Here is a 25,404-nt window from a genome sequence, read left to right on the forward strand (position 1 = left end):
TCAATTATGTATTATATCATTGATGGATTTTTTAAATTATGTGTATAAATATATGTCTGGGGGAGTTATGCTCATGTGTGTGGGTGCCTGTGGTGGCCAGACATTGGGCTCTCTGGGACTGTAGTTACAGGACATTGTGAGCTGCTTAACATGGGATGAAGAACCAAACTGAAATCCCTTCAAAGAGCAGACTGTGCTGTTAAATTCAGTTTTAAAAATGTTTGTATAATTGATTAGTGAAAGCACATTAAAATAAGATGTATTTTGTATCTTGTCATGGTGTTACAAAACATGACAAGCTTTCTTTGTGTTTTCTTTAAAGTTTGACAATAGTAATACTAGTCTCAGTGTTTTAATATTTTTACTGATTCTTTGAAAATTTTGTAGAATGCATTTTACTTCTAGTCCTTCATTATATAGTTTTACTTCAATTTCATATGTATTTAGACCCTTAGCAGATGTTATCTGAATAACAACACGGTATGGTCAGCAGTCAAGTTTAAAGTTGGCATATACCACCCTAGATCTATGTACATGACAATTCCCCAGATCTTAAGTGAGAAACAAATAAGATTGAAGCATTAATAGTAATAAAAATTTAAAGTATCAGTTATGAATTAAGTACCCTGTTCAGTGTCACAGAGCATATTTTGGTGTCACTCTCCCATGAACCTTACACAGAGAGATCGAACCCCTCAATTTAAACTGAAGAAAACAAATGAGAATTTCCTGTAATCGGAAGTTGGTAGGGAGGCAAATCTGTTTGAACTTAAGTGGTTATTCTTCATGATATCTGAAAGTCCTGGAAACAAGATTTGGGGTTTTGCTTTTTTGTTTGTTTTGTTGTTGTTGTTTTGAGACAGGCTTTCTTTGAGTAACAGCACTGGCTGTTCTGGAACTTGCTTTTAGATCAGGCTGGCCTCAGGAGATCTTCCTGCCTCTGCCTCCCAAGTGCTGGGCTTAAAGGTGTGCTCTCCCACACCCAGCTGTTCACAAGATTATTTAAGGTGAGTTTTCCTTTTGGAATATTCCTGTAACTGGTTTGTGCATCCTGTATTATGTTAGTAAGTGTACACCAAGGGTTGTTAAGAAGTGGGAAAATGACGAAAGAGAGTGGAAGGGAAGGGAGGAAAGGAGGGAGAGAGAGAAATCATGCTTGCACTTCTGTTTCTTTCTGTGGGAAACTGAAATAATTTGTTGCTTATCCACTTCTGATGGGTCAGACAGCCTACAGAAAAATATGGAAGGAAATAAGTAGAAGAGCACAGAGTCCTGTTCTATTTTGTGTAATAATTTTGATGGATTTTTTTTTCAAAAAAAAAAACATATTGAAACATTGGCCAATAAAAGTAGATTCACCATTCTGTCAGTTCTCCATGTTTGCTACATTGGTGAGGAATGCTAAATTATTCCCAGTAAATTTATAAAGCAGCCCATCGATAAGGCATTGAGTTCCCTCAACTGACACTTCTATGATGACTCACCAATATGATGCAGTTCTGTGGTCACATTTTTATCTACAGATATCTGCAGATAGCTGCTCCTCCTGGACTGGAAGTGCTTTATTGTCTGTTAAATTCATCTTGACTCTTGGACCTCTGCTCTGGACATACCAGGGAAAGTCCAGTGCTCATCAGTGAATGGCAAATTTGGTGTCTGTGAGACCATGAGCATTCGGGTAGAGGAGGAGGCAACACCAAGTTGTCCTTTAATGACAACTATTTACAGACCCCCTGCTTTTCTAGTGGAGAGGCATAAACATGGGAGAGGAATAAACTAAATAAATAAGCTTATTTCAAGTATCACTAGTACCTGTTAGAAAATTGGGTGATAGAGAATTATGGGAGGGAATAAGAGTCACCGGATTAGATTTGGAAGTTTGGAAAAAGAAGACATTACTGAAGAGAAATGTTGTAAAAAATGAGCTTAAGAAGCAGCCAGGAAAAAAAGCTGGGAGGTTGGGGAAGACAGTAAATGTACTGACAGAGCTTCCAGAAAAAAGAAAAGGACAGAGTGGCCGGAGGCTGGAGGGGATGAGGTCTCAGCAGCCACAGAAAGAATGCAGACTTTCCACAAGTGTAGCAGAGCAGCCAGTGGTGATGCTGGAAAGCAGAGCATGGGATTGTGCTCCCAGGACAAAAATATGGCTATCTGCTGAGGGAGTAGAGAGCAGTTGCAGGAGCAAAGACTTCTGCTGGGCAGTTGCAGCTGGAGAGGCCAAGCCCAGCCATTGTACCAAGTGCTGGAACATGCAAAGGGTTTGGTAACATGGAGCCCTCCTGGGCTGATACTGCCTTTCTGATGTGGTTTTGCATTTATGATTAGCATTTGCATTCACTGATAGTCTTCATTTGGTTTGGAAGTGCATTGTGTTGATATTTATAGATTGCAGATTCAGTCTAAATACTTTGAGTGATTTATTGACTTTGTCCTCTGCCATACTCTCACTTTCAGGAGGTTTTAGAGAAACCAGGGAGAAATAATCTGGGACTTCTGTCATAACATAGTTATGTCTAAATGATACTGATGAGGCAAACTGAATGCTGGGCTATTGCCCTGGGTGTTACAGTATGACTGCCGTACCCATGGCTGTTCATAAAGTACCATATAACACAGGATATTGTGCTAAAAATGGCAGGACATTCAAGGAAGGAGGAGGTCAACTCTGGCTCACCCACAGCTTACAGTTTCATGCAGAGCTAGGACATGTTCCAGATCAGGTCATCACACCAGACAGTATTCTCTCATCCGAACCAGCACCTAAGGGCTTGCGAGGGAAGAGAGACTGAAAGAAAAAAATCACAGGAAAAGAAGAAAGTGAGCCTAAAGCCTTTCAAAGGAGATGGAGCAGACTAGGGCAGAGAATTCACATGAGCTGCTATGTTATAATGGAACAGTGGGAAATGAGGCAAGAAAAGAAAATTGGAAGCAGATTGTAGAGGGCTTAATGCCTGATGAGGAATGTGGACTTTGTTCTGCTGCTATTGGGCAGCTCTTGCAGAGTTTGGAGGGAAGACGGGACATGATGGAGAGGTATTTGGGGAGATGAATCCAACAGCTGTGAGCAGGCCAGGAGATGACTCAGAAAACAGCTGTCATAGGTGAGTAGACTTGAGAGTCCTTCTGATTAGGCTGGGTCTGAGCTTTCTAAGTGAAATCATTGTACGGCTAGGTCAGAGCTTCCTCTCCAACCTCGCTCATTTCACTGGTGCCCTGTGAGCTATCTGATAAAGCAATTGCCTCTATCAAGTCCTCCATGTAAAATTAAAACAAATAGTCCCCTTCTACAAAAACTACTTGCCCTCTTCTCCATTATTTTCTTGATTCATACTGACAAGCTAATAAAAAAAAAACTGACAAGGACCTATAGCAAAAGCATAGGAAATTATGAAAACAAGTGAGTGTTTGGCTAACGAAATGTTTATCACTGCACTTCTCATCATTATGAGTTAATTACAGGCTCTCAGCAAATACCCCATTGTCAGCTCAGAGGTGCAATATGTTTTATTTGAAAAAGTGAAATAGTGATTTCCTTTCCAGTGTTCAGTTGCATTTCCTGCTATTTTAAGGCTACTCAGTGGTACCAATGTACTTTGACAACCAATTATCCCAGCATGCCTTCACAGTGTATTTTAACTATAATGCTTTTTAAAAGCTTGAATTGCAAAAACAGAGTTCTGTCTTAATTGATCAGATGTGCATCTAGAGTTGTCTAGATATTACAGTTTGTGTAATATCTGAATAAATTATAAATTAACTGACTTACATGAACTGGTGAGAGGGGAGCCTACCTGTTGGAATGAGACACATTGAACTTCTTCCTCACAGGATTTCTCCACATGCTTATCATCTTCACTTCTGAGAAAAGGCCATGTGTATCCCTGGGACCAGACTACAGCCATGAATAAAAAGCCACCATAGGTTACCCCCCACAAGTTCTTCATCTGGTTGACAGAAAGCAATTGCTAATGATTATTATTATAGTTGTGAACATTGTAAATCTCAGGTATTGCTGAAACCACCAAATTCTCTTGCTTTTGTGTGTGTGTGTGTGTGTGTGTGTGTGTGTGTGTGTGTGTGTGTGTATGTGTGTGTGTTCCTTTGTACACACACATGTGTGCATGTGTGCACCTGTGGAGACTAGAGGTCACCTTAGGATCTCTCTTGATTACTCTCTGCCTTAATGTTGGAACTCACTTGTGCTGGATCTCATCGATTAGGCAGGGCTGGCCAGCCAATAAGCTCCAGGGCTCCATCTGTCTCTGTCAGCACTGGGGTTGCAGATAGATATCAATGAGGCTGGCTATTATGTGGGTGCTAGGAATCTGGACTCTGCTATTCATGCCTACATCATGAGTATTTTTCCCATTGGGCCAACTCTCCAGACCCTAACCATTGTATTTGGAAAGCTTGATTAAAAAATACTCAATGCCATCTTCCAGGTGGAAAAAAAAGTAACACTGTCCCTGTACACATTACCCTAGTGTCTGTTAACTGTAATCATTGTTTAAAAGCAGCATCTATGAATGATTCAGGCACAGGGCCGTCACTTCATTTACTTTGGTTTGATTATTTTTTTCCCCTCTCACCTTCCCAGTCGGCTTCTCCCAAGTAGGAAAGTCAGACAGTAGTTACTACTTTGGAAAGAAAAGATAAACTGAAAACTGTGGGATGCATTTTTTTTCTTCGACTCCTTTGCCAAGTGTTACACAACTGTATCAAATTTCTTTAGACGTTGATAATGAGAAACAGACACTTCCATGGAAATATAACCAAGAGATTTGCAGTAATAGATGATTTCAGAAAGACACATGGTTCTAAATGGCACTAAGATTATGAGCTTTAGGGTTCTGAATCTTTCATTTTTTTCATGTTTGAGTAGGTCCTACGGTTGATTATCAGGTTGAGGAAGGGCGGAGGCCCTGTCTGCTGATTATAAATGTGCATGTGTGTAAAATTTTCACACATAATATAATATTTCAAAGTTATTTTTATGGAAGCTCAGGGGTCCCAGAACTTAAACAAAACCACCGATCATCGGCTCCAAGAATTACTTAGAAGGAATCATAGTTATTTTTTACATCCCAAGGAGTCATTTGCAGACTTTTGGGCTACAGATCACATAATGTTTATTTATTCAGCTGGCTTTGGAGACTTCAACAATATTTGGAAGCACATGAGTCTTTGCCCTGCTTAGTAAAAGTATGCTCAAAGGTATAGCTACAGCATTTTTATATCCAAAAGGTTCCCACAAAAAGGATGGATATTGGTAAAAAATGTAATTCTGAAATTAAAAGAACACAAGTCTAAAAAAAAACCTCACATTGTCTTTAAGAAATCTTTATCAAGCCCCATGTCCTTTAAAGCTCAAACATATATTTTACAAGAACAGTGCAAAATGTAACTTGCATTATTCTCTCTGATCATCTATAACAAACAAGACCTTGTCTGTCTCCTAAGAATGATACTTAACACGAGATGTGTAATTTAGTTGGTATTAATAGTAAACTGTATGTCACAAAGTCAGCTTGTTCGTTTCTATGAAAGAAGGTATAATAAATATTTCATGGCTATGGCTCCTGAGGAACATTCTCCTTTCAAATGTGAAGCCATCTTTCAGGGTGCGTGCCAGTCAGAAGTCTTTAACAGATGTAAAATGCGTCTTTTTTACTGCCTTTGAAAATATAAGGAACTCAAGATGCAACTGAAATATTCATCACGTGGACAATACGCAACAAGGGAGCTGAGGGCTCAGTCAGTATTTATCCAGTTCTTTCTTTGGTTTTTCTTTCCTTCACTTTCTTTATGTCCATCAAAGCTCCTCATACTTCGAAAGTCCATGACTAGTCAAATGTTGTTTTTCCATATTTTTCCTTTTTTTTTTTTTTTTGCAAATTTTTCACAGTATTTAACATTCCCATAATCTTTTTCACTGGTTAGCTCAGTGATGGCTTAAAAGGAGACAACCTTGATACCATGATCCATATCCATTTAGTTAATAACTGTATTGTGATACTACTGACAGATTTAGTGGCATGTAAGAGGATCTATTCAATATTAATTTGTCTGGTTGGGATGAAAACTGTTATATTTTGTGTTGCTGTTTAAAATGTTTTAAAATGAGCATGATTATTACTTGGTCAGATGTTACAAAGCACAGTCATCTTAAATACTTTATTGTTGACAAAGTAGATATCTAAATTCAGTAATAAAAATAAGACCCACAAAGTTTCCTAGTGAGATCTGAACTTGCTGTACCCAGCAGAGCTGCCTTGGAGGATTGCTTGACCACATGTGTGGTTACCAGGTGATTGGAAGGATCTGCACTTGGCTATGTTAGGGTGAGGTCTTTTGCTCCACCCCTTGGCATTCCTATAAAAGGCCCTTTAGAAGAGACAGAAGGGCCTGGTGGATAAGGATCCAGGCCCTCCTGAGCTATCTTGTATTTCTGTCTCTCTCCCCTCTGTATTTCTATCTAACTATTTCTCACTCCTCAAGAGTACCCTGGGGTAAGAGTTGGAGCAGGTCCCCACAGGACAATGAGTTTTAATTAAACACACCTACCCACACAAACACACATATATGCACAAGGAGAAAGTGTCTTTTCTGAATATTCTAGGCTGGAAAGAACAGTGTGTAAAATAGCTGAGGGTCATAGTATACCACACACTAACACAGTAATTTTCCGTACCGTCCTATATTTTTATGAAATGTAATAAAATCTTAAAATTTCATTCAATCAATTTAGCTGACATACTAAAAGTATTTTCATATCTTTTCCACTATTTTTCCTTTCTTTTTTTCTCAACCCAATATAATCTTCTCAACTTTATAGGGTAAATGCATCCTGGGAGGTGGGGACACATGCCAAGCTTTGTCACAAAGCAAACTGCTATGAAAAGCAAGTGAAAAAGAGAGGAAAAGCCCAACATGTCTTTAGGTCTTTCAATGTGCCAGACACTCTTAGAGATAGGTTTTTATATGTGTTTTCTTAGTTAAGATGAAATTATTTTAGGATTGCTATCTTATTCTATTGTGTATGAAACTGTATTATATTGTTTTCAGTGTTATCACTTGATTATTTTGATGACTGGAAGCCCATGCCCATTTTATTGCAATAGAAACTAGCTTTCAGGGAATAAAATGTATGGCACATGAAACACAACAACAATGCATTTTGATGGTAAGACAGTATATTCCATCAGAAGCCAATACATTCATTCTTGTTGAAGCTATTCATGGACAAAATTACAAGCTCTAACAAGAGAAGTTCAGTTCAGAGATCAGAACAAAAGCACAGAGGAGTTTCCAAAATATGTCGGGAGGAAATGAAAGTAACTTCGATGTGTTTTGTAAAAGGCAACACAACTATATGGGGGGCAGAGGTTGCTGATTTATACTGACTCTTGGCTGGGTGATTAAAAAACTACTACTTTAATCATAAGCTGAAAAGAATGGAATTTGGAGCAAATTAACAGCCTGTTAACTATATTAATCTCACCAGTTTCAAGATGAATTAGATGCTATCAATAACCATGTTGCCTCCTTTTGATTGTGTTTCTTTGAGGCTGACCATTCATGCTTCTTCAAAGAACCATAAGCAATGCATTTTCAACAAAATCACAATGATGCTGTTACTTCTGTGAAGATTTGTTAATACTGACTACTAAATAAAAATGTCACAGACACACTAAATATCACGCCTAAAAAGCATAAATAAATGCTACATTGGTTTGAGGACAAATAGGAAATGTAATTTGCATTCTGAGAACAAAATGAATAACTGGAAATGGGCAAAAAATGGATTAGAAGCAAAGATAATAATGGTCCTCGTGATATCTGGGTAAGAAGTCAAAACTGAAACAAATTTGTGTTCTCTGATGTATAAATGAAGTTGATACTTGGCAAGACTATGAAGAGGTTGGGTGCTATTAACATCTCTTCCTGGTACCTAATTCCCCTAAACCTTTTGTGTGTGTGTGTGTGGATCCAAGATATAAAAGTATCTGGCAACAGCCAACAATCCTTTTATAAAGTGCCCCCATTTATGAAAGCTTTGTGCCCAACCACCATTCTTTTTAGGTGATGGGCCTCAAATCTTTGGGCTGTGCCTCCCTTAGGAATAGACATACTTTTATCTGCTTCTACTCAGCAAGAAAAAGAATAATAAATACCTTAACAGTATCAACTCAATATCTAACATATCAATCGTACAGCCATTGCACAACAAACCCAAATGATAGTCAAATATAAAATCTAATGATAATGGCATAAATATGTTGATGCATTTAAGTTTGTCTACAACCACGGCAAATCCAAAGCAGCAATACTAACCTTATGTCCCGCCTTAGGTTTCAGGAATTCTGGTGATTTTTTATGTGAACCTATGTAGCAGGAATGCAGCCAAGCTCTCAAGCTTTGGGTTGCAGGCAGATGTCCTGGCAGAATAATGGTTTAGCACTGTTAATTCTGGCAGTGTGCTAATATTAGTTTATGAACAGCACCTTCTACTACCTCGGCAAATTTAAGTAAATAGTTATCCTTTATGAAACTATACATGATTCAACTTTGGAAGGCATGATGAATTCTCTAACCATTGTGCAGAACCTTGAAGTGCCGATAGAGTCCACAAGGGCAGGCTTGAATTTGAGGGACTTCAGCATGAATTCACTGACTGTGAGCTGGAGAGAAAGAGGCTTTCCCTCAATGGAGGGTCCATCTTCACCTGTCTTCTCTTGGGTACTAATGACTATAAAACTGAAAACACCCAGTCTACAGAAGATGAAAAGAGAGGGGAGAAACAGAAGAGAGAGGAGAAGGAGAGAGAGTCTGTTGTGCCTGAGGAACCAACAGGGACCTATCTCCCCCTTCAAAATACATTTTACAGTCTACAACTGGAAAACTAATGTGAGGAATTGAGTTGATCACAGTATAGACAATCGTTGTTCCAACCCAGTGTAGACAAATTTCTAAACAGTTTTATTAAATAAGAAACACAGAGCCAAATACAGAGGTGCAAGCCATAGAGATCAGAGCAATAGCCACCAACTAACCTTAGCTTACCTAACCTTGCTGTAGCTTCCCAAGAGAGCCTGTCTAACCTGTGCCTTTAATGCCTTCCTGTTCTGCCTTCTCATTGGCTCTAAGCCCAGCCACATCACTTCCCCGTCACTGCCTGTCTATACAGACCTCCAGGTCTCTATGGTTGGTATTGGGATTAAAGGTGTGTGTCACCATGTTTGACTGTGTCCTTGAACACATAGAGACTCTGCCTGCCGTGTGATTGGATGAAGGGTGTGTACTACCACTGCCTGACTTCTGTTTATAACTATGACCTCTGATCTCCAGGCAAACTTTATTTATTGACATACAAATAAAATATCACATTTCAGCCCAAATAAAATATCACCACAACCCAGAGGTGGGGTAGAATCAAGTAAGGCAGTCCCAAAAGACAAAGTGCCACATGCTTTGTATCAGATGTGAAATCTGTGGTAGCACATGAGTGTGAAAGGGGATTTATTAGGGTGTAGAAGAGGAAAGGGAGATGGAAGGTGCATGAAAAATAGAGGCAAATAATATTTATTGTGTGCATGTGTGGAAATATGATGAATCCCCTTACTTGGTACAATTAATAACAGTTACCAGAGGGCTGGTGAGGTGAGAACATGAGAGCCAATTTGATGTGATAGATGACTTGCCCTCACAAGTTTCAATTTGTATCTTAACTTGCAATGGTCCCAATGTGCAGAGAAGCCTTGACGAGTGTTCACAGTGTTGTATTGCTCTTGCTTATTTAAGCCACTATGTTCTCAGAGGACAAACCCCCTTACAGAAGTCCTGGAATTAACAACCAACGTCAGATTAGCAGGCCACATTTTCTGTTTATTGCCCTCCATTTGCTCACCAGTGAAGTGATTCAATGTGTCACATTGAGGCCTGTGACATCTACATGCCCAAACATGCCAGCTGTCTGTACAAAGGAAAGTGTGTTCTAATGCGAAATAACTACACTTCCATCCTGTTAACAATTTCTATTACATTATTCAAGTGCTACTAAAGTCAATTTACAAGTATCTTTGCCCGTGTGTGAGGCTTACAGTTAGGAAAAGCATTTAACATATTCCACTTGAGTTGCAAAGTAGGCCATGCTGGTTGATAACTAGCAATATGATTTTGGATATTAGCTTGGGATGAGGAACTCACATCTTAATATCTCCTATCAATGGCTGTTGGCCTAGAATAAATCTTTAATGGAAAGACTTAGACAGCAGATCTGAGATTTTATTTCCAGAGAAGCCATGGATAGATTTTAATTTGGTTTTTGGTTAGTTTTTTCTCCTCTTCCTCTCTTTTTTCTTATCAGTTTGTTGAGGATGATGGCCCTGAAGGAGACAGCAGACAGGAAGACATATATGCATTTTGTGGAGGCAGTTTCAGATAACTCAGTTGCTCTGCTAAAAATTCTGGTCTAGTTGACCCTTGAATTCTCTTTGTGTTTGATCACAGACACACTGACAGGGCCATCCTCACAGGCCTACACAGAGCATGGTGAAAATGAGGGGTTGGTTGCTTGCTACAGCATTTTCCTCATTGGTGAAATTGGCAGTGACCTTAATCAGTGACTCTCTCCGCTCTTTACTGCTGACAGAAATAACCATTTTTTTCCACTCTATTTTCATCATAGACATTTTTCCTCCGATCTTCAGATATAATATATGTCCCAAGGTCTGTAGAGCTTCAGAAATCTGGTCAGAATTCCTCTATCTGTACTCCAGTTCTTCTCCTGATGCACCCCAAATGTGTATGCAAGTGGACTGATTGGAAAAACAAACAAACAAACGAACAAACTCAGAATATAGAAAAAATCGATGACCATTGGAAATGGACAATTTACAACCATAATCCATTTAGTTATGATTGTTTATGAAACTGCATAGGATACAAATTGTCCCAACAAGTTTTTTTAAATCTCTTCTGTATATCTGCAAGGAAAATCAAATTGCTAAAAGCTAAAAATAGCTTTCTTAAGATAAGAGGTAATAGCAAGTGAGGATTGTAAGTCACTTGATATTTAGAAACCACAATTTTGATGGCATGGCTAAACTCGGTAGCGTCCATAAGTAATTATTCGTCGCACATTAGCATGCAATGTCTAGCCTCTGTAATTTTCTGAATTTTTGTTACCTGGTCCATTTTATTTGGCACCAAGCAGTTTCTGCCTTTTGTGGTAGCTGAGAAGGTTAAATGATTTAATGCTTATGAGTCTTCTAGAAGAGTGCTTCATGCTTCCCCATAGGCATCACTTGTAATCATCTCTGTCAAGTTCCAAATGTACTGTGGAGTCAGGGTTTGTTCTGGCTGCAGGTTTTTCTCCCTTGACTCCTGCCCTAGAGTCAACCTGAGTCTCCTGGCTACACAGGCACACCCAGGTCGTAAGAGAATCCCAAACTTCTGAAGTGGAATGGGCTCTGAGATTCATCACACTGAGTTTAGAACTCAGCACACAAACCATTATACTGTGCTCTGTCCTTTTTCTTAGACATGGCAGCTCAAAGGGAGAGATTGCACCATGCAGAGCCTGGCATTTCATGTCCACAAAACTCTAGGTGGCTTGAAGAGGGGTGACATCTGAATCACCTGCAGGGATCGCTAGTGTACTAAATTTAATCACCTGCAGGGGATTGTAGTACACTAAATTTAATTATCTGCAGAAACAGAATCTAATATACTAAGTTTAATCACTGGGAGGTACTCCTGATACGTTAAGTGTCACTGGCAGACTGAGAACATTCCAAAGAGCCATTCTTAGGAATAATCACCCACCACGGCACAGTGTATCTCCATCTAGAGTAACCAGAATTCTTAACATCTATTCATAACAGGAAAATGCACATTTTGGCAGGTTTTTGTTACTAATGTTTCTGTGCAAAAATTGAGTATCGTGTGAGCTCCATTGCCCCGTGGCTTTTGTAATCACCTTGGCTCTAACCAAGTCAAGAAAAAAGAGATAAATAATCGTTTTCCAGCATGGACCCTGCTTGAATTTCACAGCATTTCAGTCTCAGGACACAAGTTCCTTTCTGAAACACACCCCTTGATTTTCCTGATGTCAGGCTCTTCTGAAGATCACTCCCTCTCCCCAATGACTTCCTCCCACTGCCCATAAGTGAGTCTGTCCCTCTTCCTCCTCTTTACATGCTCCTGTCTGCCTTCTGTCCTGATCTCATCAGATTTCATTGCCTTAATAGTCCTTTCCCTGGAACTCAAAATATCCTCCCTCCCTCCCTCCCTCCCTCCCTCCCTCCCCATTCCTTCCTCCCTCCCTCCCTCCCTCCCTCCCTCCCTCCCTCTCTCTCTCTCTCTCTCCCTCCCCCCCATTCCTCCACTACAGACTCTCCAGAAACCACTACCCCCTGTCCTTATAATACATTGTGTCACCCAGTCCCAATGAAGACAGAGGCATGGTGTACACCTTCCTTATTCACTGCTTAATGCCAGTCACATTGCTACCAAAAGATTCAGTGTCTTGTACAAAAAGTTTCATCTGCGTTCCAATATCTCTAAAAAAAATTCTATCAACCTGAAATGAATTAAGCCCCCCCCCCTTTATGTCCATACGTTCAAAGGCTGTAAGAATTTGTCCTGGGTACCTGAACGGCTCTCCCCACCCACTCCTCCCGATTTGCAGCTGGCATCTTGCCTAGTCTGGAAAGTGTGATCCAGTCCCCCGTTGGAAGTAGCCTTTTCTGCATTCAAATCTCAGAACTTCTATCCTCTTTTAGGAACTCGGCCATCTGAGATGTTTGTTGCATTTGCTTGTTTACCTTATTTTCTTGAGAAAGAGCTTTGCCTTGCATTGCTACAGCTCTGTGCTATGTACACAGATAATGACGGTATAAACTTTTATTATAAATGTGTATGTGAAAAACAGCATCAGGGCAGGCCAGTCACTCCACAATTTCTGTAATCTCCTTGGGTCTAGCCAAGTCAAGAAATAAGAGTTGTTTTGTTTTTTGGGGTTTTTTTTTTGTTTTATTTTATTTTGTTTTTGCCTGAGCATTTGAGTGAATGACTTATTTTTTTATACTTAGATTAATATACCAAATTATAGACTAGACACTTAAAAGAATGTTTTATAGCATAACACATTTCTTCTTTGTTCTTCTTCAGGATTTAACCACACTGACTCCTTTGCTTCGGTGACTCAAGCAACCTGCCACCCAACTGAGGAAGAATATACCTTTGGGTAAGTACCATAAACATTTCTAAATCATACTGCAATCACAAAGCTCATGTTTTCTTGCCTCATTTTGGTTTAAGCCCTTTCTCTCTCTCTCTCTCTCTTTTTCTCACACACATAAAAATGAATGAAACTTAAAAAAAAAAAAAAAACCTCCAAGGTCTTGGTATATTTGGAGAGAAGCTAGATTGAGTGTAGAAAAATTTTAAGAAAAATTATGGGTTTTTGTTTTTTAGACATTAGCATAAAATCTTTCAGTTTTGTACAATGCTGTGGAAATTCCATATCTTTCTGGAAGGAATTTATACTTAGGATAAAATGTCTTGAAATACAGCATGAATTCTGCAAAATGCGCACATTTCTGTGCAGCCCCACGGGTTTTCACACAGTGAGCATGTATGTACCAGCAACAAGACTCAGTTCAACGGTATGAACTTCACCAACATCCCAGTGGAGGCCCACCTCACACTCCCCTGCTTCCCGCCTCACCAATGTCTCTCCTTCCCTTTAGGAGTGACCACAAATCAAATTTCTAACGCTGAGAATTGGTTCGCCATTCTGGGAGCGACTTAAAATTAAAAACAAAATGAGGAACTAGGAGCAGGAGGGCCACGTGACTTTGGTCCGTGTAACAGCTGTTTCTCAGATGACTGGACGGCTAAGTGGGCTGTGTGGCTGTGATCCTGAAGTCCGCACACATCAGCTGTTTAATTGAGGGTTACTGCTGACTCGGCGCCATATTCATTGCCCACCCCCCAACCTTTAATATTTGTGCTTAATAAATTATAGCCTGCCCAAGATCAGAAAAGGTGTTCATCATATCCAACCAACATTTACAATAAATGTCTTTTATAATTGGAGCAAAAACTTCTCTCTTCACATTAACCAATTAAATTGGCAATTAACGTGGGATGATGATTTTGCGTGAATCACTCTAAGGAACCAAGAAAACAGAATAAAATACACTTAGATCAACCAAAGGCTTCAATAACACATCCACTGAAGACTCCATTGTACTTAGCATAATAAATGAGAAATAAGATCACAATTTTGTATGCCCAGAAAGATATCTGTCTCACCAGCCATTTACTATGGAAGGATTACTACCAAGTTCCTAATTCCTTACTGATTTCTAGACTTCTCCCCAAGGAATAGCAGCTACATTCTGACACCTGAGTGTCTCACTGATTCGGGTAGGATCATGCTGTTTGAATATTGGAGAGAAACATATGATTTCTTCTTACTCAAAATTCTAAAAGTAAATTGTTAAATTTTATGATATCTCTAAATGTTACAGATACTTCTACCCACATTATTAATTTTTATGTTAGTGCATTTCTTAAAATAATGTCATACGTATATCATCTCTTTACATTTAGTGCCATTAACTATGTGCAGCATTTGGTACAGTCTTGTACATTGCATGAATCTGCTCCACAGAGGAACTACTTGACCTAGGCCCTAAATTTTAGAATATACATCAATTTGAAAGGATCTATAGTCCTGCCTTATATGTCGCCGAAATATGTTCTTAAATGTGTAGTAAATCTGTCTTTAGTTAGGGAATTATGCATGTAAGAAAAATGCTTGAAATCAATAATTTCTGATCAAGTTTTATGTACACCTAATGTATTTCTATACATCTTAAAGGATTTGTATGTCATAGAATAGTTAATGAATTGAAAAATAAAAAAAATGATATTAAAAGACAACTTGACAGTATTCCAACTTTTTAAAAAAATGGTAATGTTTACAAAAATAGAATTGGACTATATTCCATTCTGCTATCAATATGCGTAAGCATGAAAAACAAGGAGCTCTTTCTATGGTAAAGACAAGGTCAGTCCCCCTCACGCACCCACGGTCGGCCACTGCTGTCTCCTTTCTATGATGGGATTCATTTGCCCTGTCCTTGAACTGTAGTTCCATGCAAGGGCACAATGTCTTCTCTGTTCACTTGGGAATTGGCCATTCACTGGGATGGTTCTTAGCTTCATCTGTGCAGTCGAGTATGGCAGTTGTCATGTGTTTGTTATTTTTCTGTTTGGTAGCATTGAATTTAGCAAATGTGCCATATTCAATTATAATTTTAGAAGACATAGGATTTCTTTCAAAGTTTTAGATATTATGCATTAAGCTGCTGTAACAACTTTTAAGAAGTCCTTTTGTGATGATACATGAATGTGTGTGTGTGTGTGTGTGTGTGTGTGTGTGTGTGTGTGTGTGTGTGTGTGCATTCATTTCTGTTCAGATCATCTCTGGGTCACAGAATAAGTGTGTTTGATTCTATGAGAAATAATGTAGGAATGTCATGTCTTAACAGACTGCCTAGCCCATTATATACTCCCACAAGAATGTCTCACAGTTACATTTCTCCCAGATCTTCCCCCGCATTTGATGCCATTAATCTTCTGGTTTGGGAACTCTCCTTGTCTCCCTGGAGTTTTAATTTACACTACCCTATGACTAGTGGTGCAGAACCCATTTCCATCACTCATTAGCTGTTTATGTATTTTTTTAATTTTAAAATATTTCTTCAAAGTATCTTGTGCATTAAATGTATTTGACTTGTTTTCAAAATGTATTTGAGACATAAACTCTTTGCAAATATTGTCCATTATGGATATTTCCACCCCGTCTAAAATTTATCAGCTTTCTTAACTACATTTTCAAGGTCTTAATTACATCCTTTTTTCTTTTATACTTCGTGCTTCTGTGTTGAAGTTTCTATTGCTGTGAAAAAAACACCATGACCATGGTGACTCTTATAAAGGGAAACATTTAATTGGGGCTGGCTTACAGTTTCAGAGATTCAGTCCATTATCATCATGGTGGAATATGACAGTATGCATGCAGACATGGTGCTGGAGAAGGAGGTGAGGTTTCTATATCTTGATCCAAGGCAACGGGAAGTGAACTGGGTTCCACACTGGGCATAGCTTGAACATAGGGTACCTCAGAGCCTACCTTCACAGTGACACATTTCCTCCAACAAGGCCACACCTACTCCACACCTCCTCATAGTGCCACTTCCTATGGGAGCCATTTTCTTTCAAACGACCACATTCTACTCCCTAGTCTCCATTAGCTTATAGACGAACCACAATGCAAAAATGCACTCAGCACAACTTCAAAAGTCCTCGTGGTCTCATGTAACAGTCTCAAACTTATTTAAAAGTCTAAAGCTCAGGGTCTCTTCTGAGATTTATGCAATCTCTTACCTGAAATCCCCTGTAAAATCAAAATCAACAAGCAGATTACATACTTCCAATATATAATGGCACAAGATATACACTACCATTCCAAAATGGAGGACATGGAGGATAGTGAAGAACTGCTGGACCAAAGCAAGGCCGAAACCCAGCTGGGAAAATTCCAAACTCTGCATCTCCTGATGTCAAAGCACTCTTCAGATCTCTAACTCCTTTCTGCTTTGTTGACTGTAAAAACTTCTTTCTCTTGGGCTAGTTCACTCTCTTTTAGCAGCTTTCCTTGGCGGGTATCCCATGACTCTGGCTTGTCCAGCTTCTTGGGGTTCCCAAGACAACCCAGGCTTCAACTTCACAGGTTCACAAAACAGCTTCTCTGAGCCTCCATTCAGGACACCCTGACACATGCCTGAACTCGGCACCTTTCCTCAGGCGTGGAGGAAGATTCCATAACCCCTTTCTTCTATCCTTGACTCTAGAACCAGAATGATGTGGCCAAAGCTGCCAAGTTCTGCTGCTTGCTGGAGCTGGAACATGGCCCCCTCATTCAATAACAACTTCACCAGCTTTCTGTTTTCAGTGGTTTCCTTCACTGCCTAAGCTTGGATATCCTGAAGCTGGATCTGCCGACCACACTGGCCTCAGATCTGCATGCCTTGCCTTTGGAGTGCTGGGATTAAAGGCATGCAACATCACACCCAGTTAGTTCTAAGCTTTTCTTAATTCCTTTTCACAAGCTAAAAACTTGGCTGGGTGTGATATTACCCTGAGGTCACCATTCCCTTTATTCCATTTCTTAATCTGTTTATCTCCTTGAACACAGGACTTAACTCCAGTCCACTTCTTGGTGATCCTTTTCTCCTCAAATTGTACATTCATTTTAAATTTTTCCTTTCTCAGTTGCTCCACTTCATTATAAATCTTCATTAGAGTTAATACTGATAACCACATGACAGAGTCTATACTAGGCTGTTTTGAGATTTCCTCTGACAATGGGGTTAATCCAAATCTTTTCACTTTAGCCTCAGGCAGATGCTTCAGAGAAGAGCAAAAACAACTACATCGCTCACCAAAATATCACAAGAACAATCTCTAGGCAGCATACTAAAATTCTTCTCCTTTGAAACCTTTTGAGCTGGACATCACAGTTCAAATCAGCACCACTGTCTTTCATGTTTCTACTAGTATGGCCCATTGAACAGTGCTTGAAGCATTCCACTGCTTTCCTAACCCAAATTCCTCCAAGCAAAAGCATGATCAGGCCTATCACAACGATACTCGGTCCCTGGTACCAACTTGTGTTGGTTAGGGTTTCTATTGCTGTAAAGAGACACTGTGACCAAACCAACTGTCATAAAAGAAAACATTTAATTGGGGCTAGCTTAAAGTTTCAGAAGTTTAGTCTACTATCAAAATGGTGAGACATGTCGGTGTGCATGCAGACATAGTGCTGAAAAGGAGCTGAAGTTTCTACATGCTGATCCACAGACAACAGGAAGTGAACTGTGTTCCACACTGGGCATAGCTTAAGCACAAGGGACCTCAGAGCCCACCCCCATAGTGACATGCTTGCTCCAATAAAGTCACACCTACTCCAACAAAGCCACACCTCCTATTAGGGCCTCTCCCTATAGGGGCCATTTTCTTTCAAACTACCACAGCTTCTAACATCCTCTCTGGGAAACATATGCCAAAACTAAGTTAAATATCTCTATATAGTACTGGCACTTAAAATTAGATCTGTTACCTTGAATTAATTGCATGTGTGGTGTGAGGAAGGTCTTAACACACATCTTCATATATTTATGCAGTTTTTCTAGAGCAATTTATTGATAAATTATTCCCTTCCAAATTAAATAATTTTGATACCTGCTTGAAAGTCAATACATCATCTATGTGTACTTCTGAACTGTAATTTTATTTCATTGAACCATCCCATCAGGCCAATTAACCCAACTTCCTAGAGTACCGTGAGCCTTTAACTGTGATGAGATAGATCACCAACTGTCTTCTTTCTTATGATTTCCTTAGCTGTTTTAAATCCTTTGTATTTTCATATATGTTTTAAGATAAACCTACTAACTCTACAAAGAAGAGAAATGGCTATGATAACCATGTTTAGTCTCCCAACCCATAACCCATGAACATATGACAATCTCCTCTCATTAAATCTATCTTCATAGTTTACACTTTTCTATTGGTGTTTTCAGTCACCTTTCAAGTATATTCTTAAATGTTTAATCTTTGTATTATAAATCAAAGGGGCTTTATTTCTTCTCTATTGTCTGCTTACAGTTTATAGATACATAAATGAATTTTGAAGCATTAACCTGTGTCCTACAAACATTCAAATCTCATTATTTCCAGTGAGATTTTGTCATTGTTTTTCCTTTGGATTTTTTTAAATAAACTTTATTATAAGAATTTGCAAATACATAAAAAGATCACACACCAAAATTGATCAAACTGTAAATATATACAAGTTAATGAGCAATTAGAGTTAGCATTGCTGTATTACATAATTAGTCATTTTAATATAATAAAGAATTTTACTTCATCATTTACAAATTTTATGCTTCTTTTGTCTTTTCTTCTTTTTTGTACAGTCTTAGACTATTCAAACAATGTTGAACAGGAGTACTGAGAACAGATATATTTGTCTTTTTCCTGATCTTTGGAGGAAATGTTCAATGTTTTATCAATATAATATTGATTTTAGACTTTGTGTGTGAAGGCCATCTCAAACAAAGAATATTTATTTGTATTCCCAGTTTCTTAAAGTATTCTATACAATAAACAAATATTGAATTTCATCAAAAGTTTTTTCTTCCTGCATATACTAAAATGATCATAAGGTGTTTGTTACTTTTCTGATAAATTGGTAAATAAAATAGATATTTTCAGAGCTAACTTTACCCTGTATCCCTTTTACATCCCTTAATTAGTAATGATGTATGGCTATCTTATGTCCTCCAAAGTTTGACTTCGTGATATTTTTTAAATAATTTATTTTATTTTTTATTTATTCAAGAGAGATATGAGTCTCTATCTTTTCTTGAAATATACTTTCAGTTTTTAATAGCAGGGGGCTGCTGGCCTCATTAAATGAGTTGGAAAGTATTTAAGTATTTCATCTTATCTTTTCTTAAATAATTTGTGTAGATTTACCTAGTCTGTAAAACTTGTATAGATGATCACAAGAAAATTCATCAACCTTGAAGTTTCTTGGTAAGGAGATTTCTAATTATAAATCCAAATAGCTAAGATACAGAATTATCAATGTTTTCAGCTTTTTATATGTTAATTTTATCAGTTGTGTTTTTTCAGTGTTTCTACTTCATCTGAGTTGTCAAATATATCCCCATCAATGTCCATAATCATCCTTCCTCACCCTAAAAACACCCTAGAAAGTATAAATGTACTGTGATCACATTTCTCCTTTTATTCTTGACATTGGTAATTATCAGTGTTTTCATTATTGAGTACATTTGAAGTTTATGTCAGCAGTTCTTCATGAACTAACCCTTTATTACAATGAAATATCCCATTCATCTTAGCACTCAAAATGGTTTATCATTAACACATGTCCATCCTATGTGTAAGCATAGATTAAAAGAGAAAGAAAGAAATTGGTTCTCAACTTTGCAATAAACATCCACTCTTTGCCTAACTATATGTATAACTCACAGAGAATCTCTGTGCCAAGGAAATGCCTCTCTCTATTCCTACCTGTGTTTGTTAGTTTTGAATCTGTGTGACCATACCACCTGACAGAAAAGAGAAAGCAGATTTACTTTAGCACATGGTTTCAGAGAATTTCAATCTATTGTAACAAGAAAGTCATGTCAAAGATGTCCAATTCCTGACAACAGGAGTGTGGAGTAGAGGCTCTTCACATCACAGATTCTTCTATAGAGTCCAGCCCACAACAAACCCACTAAGAACTGCTTTCAAACGCCTATTGTCAGTACTTACTGTTACCAGGTCGGCCTCCTTCCCAAGAGTTTCAATAGATTCTCAAAAGAATACTACCAGCTGGAGAACAAGCATTCAAAACATGAGCATGTGGAAGACATTTCATATTCAAATCATAACACTGCCCTATTCATATTCCTTTCTGGTATCCTGCCTTGCAAATTCCAGACAATCCAGCAACCTGGTGTCTTTTATCAGATGCCTCTGTTTGGTGATGACACAGCTCTCTACTTTGGCTCTATTGCTTTTGATGCCATCTGGAAACCGCCACAAAACAGGAAGCCAGAACAAATATTGTATTCTCTTCATGGGTTTCCCTTCTATGGAGAGTCATAGTCCTGACTGCATGATATTACTGCCTCAAAACAATATTTGTGTGTGTATGTGTGTTCAGTCTTATTGTTCTTTACAGTGAAAGAGTGTTCCCAGTGGCAATTACTCTATCAGGCCAAACAGAAGTCCTTTGTCAATATTGTATTATCAGGTCAAATAAATATGATGAGTCTCTGTCTTCACTTTGGCAAAGTTAAAAGGCATCTCATGATCTTCAAGCTCTAGACAAATAAAATAACAAATAAGGTGGACACATTTCCCAATTTCTTAAGGCGGCCCCATTTTAATGCCTCCTGTAAATAGCTCTTCATTTCACTCTCAAATATGTCCCAGCTTTTGTAATAATTTACCCACGTATTCTAATTATAACACTAAATGCTATATTGATAATTTTTAGAATGAATGCCCTATAGTTAAACATTACCTTCATTATAGAACAGCTTCAAATATTCAGTTTATTCTTTCTAAATTACTAGTCATTTCCACTTGAGGAGTAACTTTCTTCTTTAACAGATTGCATACACCTGACTGTTCATTATCATTGAAATAAGTTCCAAATGTGATCAAAATATATATTTCAAACAGATAAGTGGTACACAGAAACCATACTTTTATTAGAAAATGGTTTTAGGTAGGATCCATCTATCCCATTTGCTCAGAAACGTGTGCCTTTTAAGAAGGATGTTGGATTTACTTGCTGTAGTTGACTTAGCTCCATGAGCTCTCTGTCTAGAGCTGTGGCTTGGAACCATGTGACACTGGGTAAAGGTACTTAAGTGTTATTGGGAGGAGCAACTAAGACATCTTACTACTTCTGGATCCTCTTTTCTTCAGTTTATGAAAGTCTTAGTCATTTCCACATCAGGTATGAGGACCTGGGATTCTGAAAGACACTGGGGAACTTGAATACACTCAAGCACCTTCAGGAAAAGGAAGATACAAAGAAAAGTATTTCACACTTTTTTGAACTCAAAGAATGAGTGGCTCCAGTAAATTTGAGAGCAAATGTGTTGTCATTGGCCATAAATGTGAGCCCCCTCGTTACATTCCCAGTCATACTGCCCCGTCTGGGTAACTTAGTAAGTATGATGTCAAGTTCTTGTTCACTGTTTATTTTTCTTTGAAGGTACACTTAGTTAATGCAAGCTGACAATGTGAATGGTTACCCAGTTATTTTTCAATCACCAAGTTATATATCACATTGAAGACTGTAATACATGTTGAACTTTCAAATCTTATGCAAATATGTTGTATTTCCATACAGCTTCTCTCCAGCAATTTATTACTTCATGTTTTTACACTGAAACCTATTCATAATCTGTTTAATGCCAAGCCTGTGCCTCAAGAAAAATGTGGGGAACACTTTTCATTAAGTAGAAGATTTTCTTTGAAGGCAGTCTTCATTGAAGACTTAAACTGTTAGTCAGGGCCATGTGTTTTGAGAGTGGCAGCTTGGGTGCTGGTACTACGTTCCCTCTGTTTTAAAACATCCTGAAAGATGCTGTCAGCTCGGCATCTCTATACCTAACATCTACTAAATCAGATCAGGCCATTTTTATGTAACGGTTTGCAAATGTGTTTTTTTGAATGTTAAATCTGTTTCTATTTTTCAATCAATTTAAAATGTGTAGAAAAAGTGTTCTGATTGTATATTATCCAATTTTCATCAGCTGCCGGAAGGAAATGCTGTGAAAATCTGTGATTTAAAACCCTTAAAACTTCTGCTTGAAATGCATGTTTTGTTAAGAACATTAGATATGCAAAGTGTTTTAAACAGAATTTTGATGTCTTTATTAATAGCATTTAAAAGTTTTAGGATTTCAGATATTCATAGATTTTGTTCTCCTTGACTTACAAGGTCAAATATTTTAGATATATATTTCTCTTCAGGAAGATGGTTGAGATTGTAAAGGGAACTTGAAAAAGAAAGGGAAATAATCACATTATCAGTAATAAGGCAGTGCTCTTATTATTAAGAGTTATTGGGAAACTGTATCATTATATATATACATAATCATAAATATCAATAAACACTTTAAAACCCCCATTGTAGATAAATCACTTGCCTATGAGCTATATGAAATACAAAAATCTTGCATTCCTGATTTTGTGATCTAGTTGAATAAAACCTACCAAAGGGGGTGCTTTTTTAAATGCTATTGGAGTGCAAAGGGGGAAAAATAACTCTTCTATACTTCATGACTGAAGTGGTATTCAAGTAAAGAATAGAGGCAGTGTATCATAACAGCTCATGGTTGAAACAATATTGAATTATAATGAATTTAAGTACATTTCCATTAAGACTAAGCAACCTACATTTGATATGAAATAATATATATAAAATAAACTAGTGCAACAGATGATTTTCCCTTTTATGGTTATATTTAGTATCATATTAATTGGGGGGAAAAAGAAAGACAAACCTGTTCATTAATACTTTGTTTAGTGATTTATATTTAGCTGTTCCTGTTCTGTCAGGATTCATGATCATCCCTAAGTAAAAGATTGCCAAGGGAAAAAAATCACGATCAAAGCATGTAGGAGCTTATTTCCTCTCCTAAGGCAAGCCGCAAGTAGAGAATAGAAGTCTCATGACTCCATTCTGACTTATGTAGCCCTTTAGTATACTTCTGTGGCATTAGACTAGACCCACAACAGTAACTAACACTCTTGTCCACACATTTTTTCTTCTATAAGCGTACAGCAAGAAGAAAGGGCAAAGAATTTGCTAGCCCTTCCTATCAGAAGCCTGGGAAGAAGTATCATTAATGTTCTTTGTTTATATACCCATAGCCTATATTGTCACACACACACACACACACACACACACACACACACACACACACACGTTTTCCTACCTGGTGATTGCAAAGGCATTTGTGAGATGGATGTCTCTGTACCCAAGCTAAAGATGTGGGTTGCATTTGTTATGGTGACAAAGCCATTGGAGAGTAGAATAGGCATATAGAAGTTTCTGTCACTCCTCCTAAACATTTTTGATGTTCATAAAGCACATTATGGTGTTACTAATTCAAGATGAGCAGGGCCTGGTATTTGCATGTGACATTATACAGAAGGGATATTGTTTATTGGGCTTATGTATTCTAAGTACCAGGAATGTTATTCAGTCCTTAGGAAGGATCCACCCATGCCAACTGTGTGCCTACAATGGAATTATGCAAGATCATGAATGGCTATCAACTAGGGTATGAATGGTAGATAATCTAGCTGCATGGCTAATTTACACATTTGTGTGTGTGTGTGAGAGAGAGAGGGGGGGGCTTTAGGTGAATGATAAACAGATAACCATACAGGTAATAAATTGTATGGTTAGGATCATTGGAAAACAGTACAGAAAAGGAGGTGGAAAGAAGAGAAAAAAGAAAACTACACAGAGGACATGGAGGGAAGTCTTAGCAATATATTGATATCTACTCTGATCAAAAAGGTACATCTCTCCATATTGACTATAATTGCCATAGTATGGCACATGATTCTGTCCTGGGTGCTGTTTTGTTTATCAACTGGATTATTTTTGTGGGTGGTTATTTTCACATTTATCAATGCTTGGAGTTTACCTTTCGCACCATTCTGAGGAAGCTTTCTGTTCTAACAATTGAATATATGATGGCTTCCTTTGTTGCTTAGCAAGAAGATGGCTCTAACACCCTCCTGATTTTTCTCCCTCACCCCCCGCCCCACAGTCCTTACTTCCTCTTGTCTTCCAGCTGTACTTCCCTGTCACCCTATCACCTTGGAAGAGTAGAACTGTAGTCTTTTCTTTAGAAATCAGGTTCTCGGTGAGTCCTAGACAGGCAGGGCCCTGTCTCAGGCTGCTCCCTGATAACCTGTATGCCCTCCTATTCTATAGCCCTTGAACAGGGAAGAACAGCACTTTCTGCCTGGTGAGTTCATGTGTAGAAAAATGTGGGTCAGGCGACAGGAATCAGCACCATCAGGTGATCTAAATGGGAAAGAGCAATATTCCACACACGGCACATGAGCAGGGGCCTCAAAAAAAAAAAAAATCACAGGAAGAGAATGAAGGAAGAAGTGGGAGGAAAAGAGAGAGGGAGGGGAAATGCCCCTAGGATTTGTCAGTGAGATTTTCCCCAGCCGCATTATGTTTTCTACAGTCCTCTTCGCCGATGTGGAGGAATACTAATGCCCGGTTCCCCCTGAGCAATATCGCAGTCTCGCAGAAACTAGGTGGAGCTGAGCGAAGGTAGAACCCGCAGTGAGGGAAATGGCTGCTAACTTAGAGAAGTCGCCAAGTGAGCGACTCCACTCCCAAGAGTCGATTCACCGTCTACAGGCGCATTAAATCCCGTGAGGGCATTCATTGTTTTTAAAATTTGGTGCACAGCAACAACACCAGTCAGGGAGAGAAAAAAAAATCAGGTTTTTCTTGAAACATCCCTGTGTTTATCTCACCCAGTAAATAGTAGAGATTGCTATGTTAGAGGCCCAGATGTGATGCTGTGACATTTAGCAGAGGCCTCATACTCTTATTCCCGCTTATAAAATTAGTAGGCACACTTGTGGCATCTAGTTGATTGCACACGCCAAAGTGGTCTGTCGAATACCCGCACCTGTGAGCTTTAGGCGCACAATGACGTTAAGGGGCGGGCGAGTACAATTGCT

The 25,404-nt window shown here is 38.5% G+C and overlaps 1 protein-coding gene across 9 annotated transcripts in view; it reads left to right on the top strand.

Annotated features, from left to right (window-relative positions):
- The window catches only part of Tenm3 (teneurin transmembrane protein 3), a 1,310,468-nt gene that overhangs the window by 408,115 nt on the left and 876,949 nt on the right, over nt 1-25,404 (top strand). For all 9 annotated transcript variants that reach the window (XM_076553327.1, XM_076553324.1, XM_076553329.1 and 6 more), the window contains exon 3: nt 13,174-13,249. The gene's annotated coding sequence lies outside the window, so the exon portion shown is untranslated. The remainder of the gene's footprint in view (nt 1-13,173; nt 13,250-25,404) is intronic.

Source organism: Peromyscus maniculatus, chromosome 17 (assembly GCF_049852395.1).
Source record: "Peromyscus maniculatus bairdii isolate BWxNUB_F1_BW_parent chromosome 17, HU_Pman_BW_mat_3.1, whole genome shotgun sequence".
NCBI classification, from domain to species: domain Eukaryota; kingdom Metazoa; phylum Chordata; class Mammalia; order Rodentia; family Cricetidae; genus Peromyscus; species Peromyscus maniculatus.